At 34.5% G+C, this 9,694-nt stretch overlaps 1 long non-coding RNA gene across 1 annotated transcript; it reads left to right on the top strand.

The window, feature by feature from the left end:
• Positions 1–591: 591 nt before the first annotated feature.
• LOC131656541 (uncharacterized) lies at positions 592–2,005 on the top strand. The gene is made up of 3 exons (XR_009300137.1): positions 592–982; positions 1,157–1,350; positions 1,644–2,005. It is a non-coding gene; the product is annotated as an uncharacterized LOC131656541 (long non-coding RNA).
• Positions 2,006–9,694: the final 7,689 nt, after the last annotated feature.

Genomic DNA, 9,694 nt, shown 5'->3' with positions numbered 1-9,694 from the left:
CAATTGAAGGCTCTCTCGAAGTACCTCGCACATCTCAACAACCAGTCAGTAATAACAAGGCAAACGCACACCGCCATAGAAAATAATAGCAATTAAATTCTAAAACAAAGTCTAACAAAAGTAAATTGTTTTTTTTATGCAATTTTATCAAAGAATTAGAACTAAACTATGTAACAAATTTCTAAATTCTAACAAGGAAAACAAATTTTTTATCATCTAGAACAAATATAGAAAATAAAAATCTAATTCTAACGAGAAAAGATTACATGTTTTTATATTCTATTATCATGTCAAAATATAACAAAAATATCAATGATTTATCATACTGAAAGAGATAGAAAATAAACTAGTAAAAAAACTAATCTAAAATAGAAAACTTATGTATACAAGGGTTTATTGTGAAAATAATGGTGTAAATGGAGTAAGGCGCAAGCCCAAGCAGTTGGCCCAAGGTCATTGTTTTTTGTCCTCTAACATTGCCAAAAACGTGTGGTACATTGGGCTAGAGGGAGGTGAGGCGCATCATTTTCATGGCCCACAGTCATGGGTCCAAATTAGACTTTGAATCAATTCATCACATTAAGACTTACAATCAATTGAATTAACAAAAGAAGAGGGATTTAGGGTTAAAGGTTTACGTGAATTGGAACTCGTTTGAGACTCAGACTCGCCTTCCTCCTTCTCATGAACGAACGGTGGCGCCGGGAGAGGCTTCTTCTTCTCCGGCGAGCTCCTCTTCCCTCCGCCATAAACAAAAACAAACGAAACTCCACTCCTCCGACGTCCTGCTCACTCATCTCGCTTCTCAAACTCTCCGATTTCGAATCTCCGTCTCAATTCAAGCTAATAGAACTCCACACGGGCTCGATAACGACAAGAACAAACAAGAATCCGGGGATGAGGCACATGGCTTACTAATCAGAGACGAGTCTGATGCTTTTTCGAGCGCGACAACGAGAAATTCAGAGATAAAATGATTCAGGTACGATTTACTGTTATCGATTCTTCTTCTTCTTCTCTTTTCGGCTTTGTCTTCTTCTCTGCGCTATCTCTTAATCTGATTTGACTTTGCTGCCTTCACGATGTTGTTGTTCATATGCTGAGATGCGACGAAGCTGAGTTGCTGAAACGTTTTCGTGTTATTGTGGTGACGCAGGTATATTGAAGATTGAAGGAAATGATGTGATGCTGCGTTGATGTTAATGATGTGGCGGATGAAGATCTGTGAAGATTGATAATGGATTGTGTAGTTGTTTTTTGTGAATTGAAGATGGAGATTATTGAAGAAAAGTGAGCACGGTTCAGAGAGAGTTCTGGAAATTGTGGAGATTTCTGAAGAGTTTGTTACAGGTTCTGTTATCGGTTTGTTAGAGATTTCTTCTCAATTTCTCCTTCTTTTTTCTGTTAGATGATGATTCGTTCAGGGCAAGTTTGTTACAAGTGAATCAAAGTTTGTTACGTTCTTTTCTCTCTGAGTTTTTTTGTTCTGGAAACTCTCCCCCTAATTTCTCTTATCGACTTTTTGTTGAACCTCCTTTGATACCTTTTTTTTGTTAATTGCAAGTTATGCAGAAAGTTTATTGATGCAGGTTGTTAGTTTTTGGTTTGAACCGGGTTTATTTTGGTTTTGTTCCTAACTGCAGGTTTGGTTTTCACTTGGTTTGGAGCTGCGGTTCAATTGGTCTTCTTCCGGCGCCGACTCGGTTTATTTGTATAGCACGGAGGCTGGTTTATTTTCTGGTTTACTCATGCAGCAGTAGTTTTGGTTACGGTTTAAATTGTGTCACGGTTAGCGATTGGCTTGGGATATGCAGGATTTATTTCTTTGGACTGATGTATTCAGTACAGGTTGAAGGTTAAAGGACTTTTGTAATTGTGGATGAACTTGAATGTTGTAATTGTAAACTTGGACTTTGAACATGTAAATTTGAACTTTTTGTAATGAACTCTTGACTTTTTGAATATGTAATGGCATGATCTCCTTTTGGGGAATTTTCATTTGTGATATTTGGATTTGGTTTATGAGCTTTGTGTACATTGTTTTGTAATGGTTTTTTGAATGAATGATACTTGTATGAAATGATGATGTTACTTGAATGAATGTGAAAATTGATAATATTGAAATGGACCTTGTGTTACTTTGAATACCGAGACAACCACTTAAAACTTCAACATAAATCCCGACAACCTTGATCAAATTGAAAACCTCAACACTGCATTATTCATGATTGGTAACAAGCCTAGCCTTTGGTTTAACTCAAAATGAACTCACGCGCATCACCTCATATCCTTGCGTAAAACTCTTGCAATTCAAATTCATCTTGCTTTGACAAACACCTAACATAATGCCTTGAGTAATCTTTTAAAGATGACTGTAGCCTGAAACGATGAAAACTCTTTATCATTTTTCTTTGGATCTCAAACGACGAAATAAACGCCATTCATAACTTATAGCACGGGGAAGAGGGCAAATTTTGGGGTGCAACAAAATATATATATAAGACATAAGCTATAAGCTCGAAAATACGTCTTACCAACACAGAGTCAAAGTTACTCCAAATCTTAACCCTTGATATTCATTAATCTAAGGCTTTAATTCATCATTTAATATAATTATTTTTGAAAATATTTTTTTATATAAAAAATCAATTAAAGTCGTTAGATTAATGAAAATTAAAGGTTAAGATTTAGAGTAACTCTTTCAAAGTTACTCTTGGATAAAAATTTAAAAGAGTAAGATATTCTTACTTCAATAGTAACTTTGAAAAAGTTACTCTAAATCTTAACTTTTGATTTTCATTAATCTAATGACTTTAATTGGTTTTGAAATTTTTTTCTCTTTTAACCAATAATAAATTGACATGGAAGATATTGTAACATTAATAGGATTCACTTTAAAATTTTAAATGAGTATTATGATATTTGAAAAATATAATTTAGTTGCTTAAATAATTATAAAATATGACAAAATATAATATATTAAGTGAGTCTCATTTATACTACCAAGTTTAATGTCATGGATATAGATGTTCTAAGATCATCTCCAACGGGAGGATCTTTCTTATGGTTCGCCACCTGAACACCAACTTTTAAAAAAAAGGGAATGCTGCAATTATGCTGGGTGGAGAACGTTGCATTGCACTGTGACAGTTGAATGGAATAAAAAGATAATAAAAATTGTAAATGTGGTGTGTTTCAGCTTTAATGTGAATAAATTGTGGGATCCAATAGATGTTCTTTAGAGTTGCACCATATGAGTGATAATTGAGTGAATTATTTCAAGATGATGTGGCTTAATGAGTCCCACAAAAAACCCAAAAATAAGTTGCACCATTGGATATGTTCTAAGAGTATTCACAAAAATTAATGATACATGCATATTTAATTGTGGAATCCCACAATCTATCATGGAACCCCATGATCCTCAAACCAATAAAGTGAGATTCATACTCCTTGAGTTAAATTCTTGCTATTTGTATCTTTAGTTTCATAAGAGAACACTAACTGAAAAATGAGAAGATGACACTAACAGTGAGATTCAATTAAAGTGAGAAAAGGTCTTCTGGAGGCAGTGGACATGTACAAAAGGTTGTCAAGGTGGTCCGACAAAGATTTATTCATCGGTGAAATGGTCGTTTTTATAAAATCAATTTTGTCAGTTCTCTCAGTCTATTTCCTCTCATTCTTCAAAGCTCTATCAGGTATCATTTCTCGTATCGAGTCTATCTTCAAACAATTTTTATGAGGTGGTAGTGAGTAAGATCATAAGATTAATTGGATCAGTTGGGGTAAGATTTTTAAGGATACAAGTGACGGGGTTGGGGTTTAAAAACCTGAAATTGTTTAATATGGTTCTAGTAGGGAAATGGCTATGGAGATTAAAAACTGAAAAATACTGGGTTATGGCTTAAAGTCTTATTGCATAAATATGGGAATCCCTTGGAATTTTGTAGAGGTGTTATAAATAAAGGATCCATATGGTGGAAGGAACTAGAATCCCTCGATAGAATTGGGCGGGGAGTTATAGATAATTAGTTTATTGATAACCTAAAGCATGTAGAAGGGTCGGGTTAGTATTGGGGTGGATCAAAAGGGTTTGTAGTGAAAGATGCGTACGTGGATTTTCTAGAAGGGAATGAGTCTTTTGAATTCACATACAATAAATTGATCTGGAAAAAAATCTTTCCTAGTAATATCTCAGTGTTCTTGTGGCGTGTGATGCAAAAAAAAAGCTGCCAACTAGAGATAATCTCAAAAAATAAGAGTTCTAAGGACGGGTAGCGATAGATGCCCATATGTGTGTGAAGAGGGAGAGTCTTTACTCCACGTATTCATTGCTTGTCCTTTTTTGAAGAACATTTGGATAGATGTTTTTATTTGGCTGAATCTATCCTCTGACCTTCGTCTGGAGAGAGTAGCGAATATGGAAAGTTTTGTAGGTACTTGGAGAAACATGAGTAACAAAGACTTTTATGGCTTGTATTTGGACCGCAATAGCTTGTACGGTTTGGAAAGAAAGGAATACCAAAATTTCTAAGGGGAAGGATTTGGAGGAAAAAGAGTAGTTGAAAAGGCAAAGGTCATGTCTTGGAGATGGATTCGCCACAAATCAATAGGGTTTGTTCATTGTTTAAATTAATGGATTCTAAACCCAACCAATTGCATTACCAATTGTTCATTCTTTAATTTAATTCATTCTTTAAATTAATGAATTCTAAACCCGAAAATCGCGATACAATATGAAACGGAAATTAAAATTTTCCTTTAGTTGATCCTTACGAATGATCATGATCAATGATAGAACAATGACTTCTTATGGAGATTACCAACTTTGATGCAAAAAATGGAGGGTTGCTCACGAGCGTTGATGAAGAAAACGCCTTTACTCAGTTCACACGAACAGACAACCTTCAGTGTCAGTGCTAGCTGCAACGGATGAAGACTTTGAGTGAGTGAGAAATATGGTCAGGGTTTCACAAACCTAATTTTATCAAGTAACAAAGCTTATGTACAAGGGTTGTATTTATAGAACCACTTGTGTGGGCTACAAGATAAAAAGTCAACTTAAATGCACCACATAATAATAATATTATTATTATTATAATAACTATTATTATAACAAACATATTTTATTATTATTATTATTATTATATTTTATAACTATTATAAAATAATGATAATAATAATAATAATATTAACTAGTATTATATTATATGATATTCCCTATTTCACGTAAGTGTATTGTACCTTACGGTGTTCCATATTTCTCTCAAGTACACCGTACCTTACGGTGTTTCTTATTTATTCTATCTCTCATCAATCTGCTTTATGTGTGTGACCTTGTAGGTTCTCGCGATGTTGACAATTATATTAAATCATGCATTTGACATAATAAATAGTGAGCGTATCTAGCAACACATCACTGCTACCCAAGTCACGAAAATATCATGTGATCTGACAAAACCTTTTCCATGGTAATGTTTGTGTGTACAATTACCCTTTTCGCTCATGTCTATTTTGAATACAAGGCATAGACCGTGTCACCCTTCTTCAGTTCAATATTGGGCCCTTAGACATTTATCCTGTTATGCAGGATGGGAAAATTCAATCTAGGTCACTCATGTCCCTCAGCATGCTTTGAGGAGTACCAATCAACTGTCTTTATGGTCATCTTGTTACGGACAATGTTTGATCAACAATAAAATATTCGACTCTACATCTAGGGTTCATAGCGGTTTCAGGTCGAAGGGTGGTATACACCACTATCACCATGAGAATAACTTATGACACTTTGCATAACATTCTATGTAGTATTCTCATAGCGGGTCAATCCAGTATAAATATTACTCCTAATATTCATATCTATGTCAAGACTTGATAACTCCTTATCCATGATCCATGAGATGTGATCATCAGTCTATTTTCATAATAGTCTCAATACTTTAATGTTATCCCACTTCACAATAAAGCTTGACTACGGATAATTTAAGAATAATGTCCTTATGTTTAATGAGGTCTCATGATTAAGTCACACTTAACTGTTGTTTCTCTATTATTTGAATTGACATTATTGTCATACCCTAATTTTGACCCCCCTGAGATGACATATCTTCAGGACTTTCATCAGGTCAAAGCAAGTACCCAGAGCAATCACTTCTTCATCTGGCATTTAATCAAGGATGTTCAAAGACAAGAAAACTCAGGCAAATGATCAATCAATAGAAGGATTGGTCTCTAACACAATCATAGGACTCAAAAGCTTCACTTTTATATTCACCTATGATTGATTAGACACCCAGTCATCTGAATACAGGTTTACTCAGGTCACCAGACTAGGGTTTTTGAGCCTATCAAGGACTGAAATCAGGGATCACCTTTGGGAAACCCTAAAAAGCTCCAGGACATCTATTAAAGACTTCAACCATCTTCAAATGATCCATAAAATAAGATCCACTGGACATCACACCTCAATTCAAGATCCACAGTCACCAATTTCATCTGGTCGACAATTAGGGTTTTTAACCTAATTCATCTGGATAGTTGACTTTTAATCAGGGCATGGATCCAAAACTTAAGACATGATTCAAGAACCTCTACTACCTCAATATAACCCATTTACATCACTCATTTGAGGAGAAGATCTTAATTCCACACAAAAGTCCAAAATCTCACTTTATCTGGAAAAAGTCAACTGTATGGGATCACCTTTGACTTTTAAGATTTTTGGTCAAACCGTGACTTTCAAAGATCAATATCATCAATATATGGATATTAAAGTCATTTGACCAAAGAATTCAAGAAAAATCATCAAGGAGCAAAAAGTCGGGAATTAGCGTTTTTGAGGGCATTGTGGGAACTCAAAATTTCACCTACACAACTCAAAAAACTTCCAACATGAAAGTTGTAGATCTTGCAAAATAAAACAACATCTTACATAGGAACTTTTTTCAAAAGATCAACCATTTAAGAGATTTGGAATTTTGAAGCTTTAGGCCATAAAAACTTAGAAATTTTTTCAAGTGTTTTTAACCTAGTTTTCATCCAACTTTGGGCTCATTTTTCATAATTTTCCCAAATGATTCTGAAGAAACCATAAACTAATGATTTGAAGTAGATGTTTAGGGCTTTCCAAATTGTGCTCAACCTTCCCCAAATTCATTTTGAGCTAAGAGTTATGCTTGTTCAAAGTTGGCCTCATGAAGTAAAATTATAGGTCATGCATCATTTTTGAACTTTGCAATTTTGTGCAAGTGACTTCTCTAAATGATGCTACCCGACCTCTAATGCATCTGAAAACATGCCATACATCCAAATTCATCATTGCATAAGGATTAGAGAAGATTCCCAAAAAACAAAGGCATGTGATTATGTAATGATTGCATTTTTGAATTTATGGCAAATGGTGAATCATCAAGGAATCTTGCTCTAAGCCAATTAGAACCCTCCTCTGAATCAGAAATGTTCCCTAAGATCATGCAAGATCAATGGTTGGGGAAGCTAGCCCGAAAATGCATCATTGCATTTGGGATATTTTCAAATTTTCTTCATGGCTAAGAAACCAAACTCACTTCACTAAGCAAGCTTGCTATGTTCAATTGCTCTGAGCCATTTGCCTATAAATAGAGGGCTCTTTCTCATTCAGAAAACACACCAAAGCAACTATAATCCTTGCTTTCTCTTTCTCTTCTCATGCTTATGGTTTTTCAAAGTTCTTTGGCAAGAAGAATCGTTTTCTTCAAACCAGAGCTCTTCTTTGGAAAGTAAGCATTCTAACATCTCAAGGGGGTTCATTTGAGGTGATCCAAGCACCTTAATCACTTCTGTAAGTGGAGGAACGCCATTGTTGCTTTCACTTTGGAGCATTTGCTGTTGGAGGTCCACAGAGTAATTCAGGAGGTTCCAAGCTAAGCCAGTCATCCAGACACGTTCCATAGGAGGTAGTGAAGCTATCCAGATGGTCGCAGCTCATCTGTAACTGCAGATTCATCATCCTCCATGTTCACTTGAAGCTCAAATCGAAGGAGTCGAGTAGAGAAATTCAGAAGGATTCAGGCCACAATAAACATCCAGTTAGCATCACTGAGTCCCAAGGAAGCTTTTAGGATCATTCACACAAGCCCAGAAGTTCTCCATCACTCGTACGACCTTCAGTTTCAGAGGTAAGTTTTTGAGCTCCATCTCTTTAATTTAAGTACTCTTTGTGATAAAGCTCGATTCTATCTTGTTCAGCATCATCAGAGGATTGAAAACCCTCTATCATCATTCATTTATTCATCTTGCTTGTCATTTAATTTCAAATTTAGGGTTCATGTGTTCTTAGAGTTCTCTGAGAAATTAGATAGTTATAGCTAATATAAATAAATGTTAGTTACATATTTGAATTCGTGAGGGAATTTGGCACAAGATTGATGTTTACATCATGCCATTTGGTTGAGAAACCAGAGAGTTAGAAATTTGAAAATCTTTGAGCTCGAGGAAGAAGATGAACATGGCGCGCGCAAAATTTGAATCTTCTGGCTTGTTTTAAAATATATTATGTTGGATGCGTGTGAATAACAAACTGCGCGCGTAGCCCAGATGGTGGGAGTTTTGACCAATGACTTGGAGGGCGCGAGTTCAAGCCCTCTAGGTGACAAAACCATTTTTTTTATCACCTTTTCCACTTAATTTCTTCACAACTTTAACCAATTAGTTAACCTATCAAATTAACTCCTTTTTAATTCATTTTTATGCACTTATTGATTAATATATATATTTTATAAATAATCAAAAAAATCATAAAAATATTATTTATTTTATATATTTTTATTAGGTTAAAAATGGTGTTGTTTTAAGTATTTTAAAATATATTTCAATATATGTTTTCATTAAAATTTCAAAACCTAATATTTCATAAGTGTTTTAGTGTTAAAAACCCTAATCATTTAGGTCTTAATTAGGTATAGATTTTGTCTGTACTTCAATTAAGTTGACTTTTGTCAAAATTCAAATTATGTTCAAACTTCAAAGTAAACAGACGATCGAGGTTTTCAAACAACAGAACCCCGTATCTTTTCAACTGTTTTCATAAACAGTAAATCATTTTTAAGTGGGCCTCTAATAGAGTGTAAGTCCCAACACCTTCTTTCTTTTCTTAGTTTGTTTTCAAAAACTGTATTTACAAAATCTCCTTTCTGTTTTCAAAACATTCTTCTGGTATTTGAAGGGCATTATTCCCGGTGAAACTCTTCAGATACCTATGTGACCTTTGTCCATCTTCACTTCTTCTGTTTTCAAAAACCCTTAACTGTTTATCATAAATATTCAACTGTTATCAACAAAAAAACAAAAATTATTGTTGAGGCTTTGTACATACTTCTTTAAAGGCCTCCACTCCATCCAGGTTAGGCTTTACAAGCTTTCAATTTACAGTCTTTATTTAAATTACTGTCAAATATAGAACTGTTTATATATTTGTTTAAAACTACGTTTAAGTGTAAACCCTAGGACAGTTAAACTATATATATATATTATAGGAATATGGCCTAGGATTGAGAATGTCTTCCCGGTGAAGGCTCTTTCCTAATTAGAGATCTGTATTTCAAACCCCCAAGATGAATTATTCCCGGTGAAACATCTTGGTAAAAGCCTTAGAACAAAAAAAAAATAGGACACATCCACCCAAAGAGGAATTATTCCCGGTGAAACCTCTTAC

The sequence above is a fragment of the Vicia villosa genome, linkage group LG3 (genome assembly GCF_029867415.1).
Source record: "Vicia villosa cultivar HV-30 ecotype Madison, WI linkage group LG3, Vvil1.0, whole genome shotgun sequence".
Classification (NCBI taxonomy): Eukaryota; Viridiplantae; Streptophyta; class Magnoliopsida; order Fabales; family Fabaceae; genus Vicia; species Vicia villosa.
This window is presented reverse-complemented; position numbering and strand designations above follow the sequence as displayed.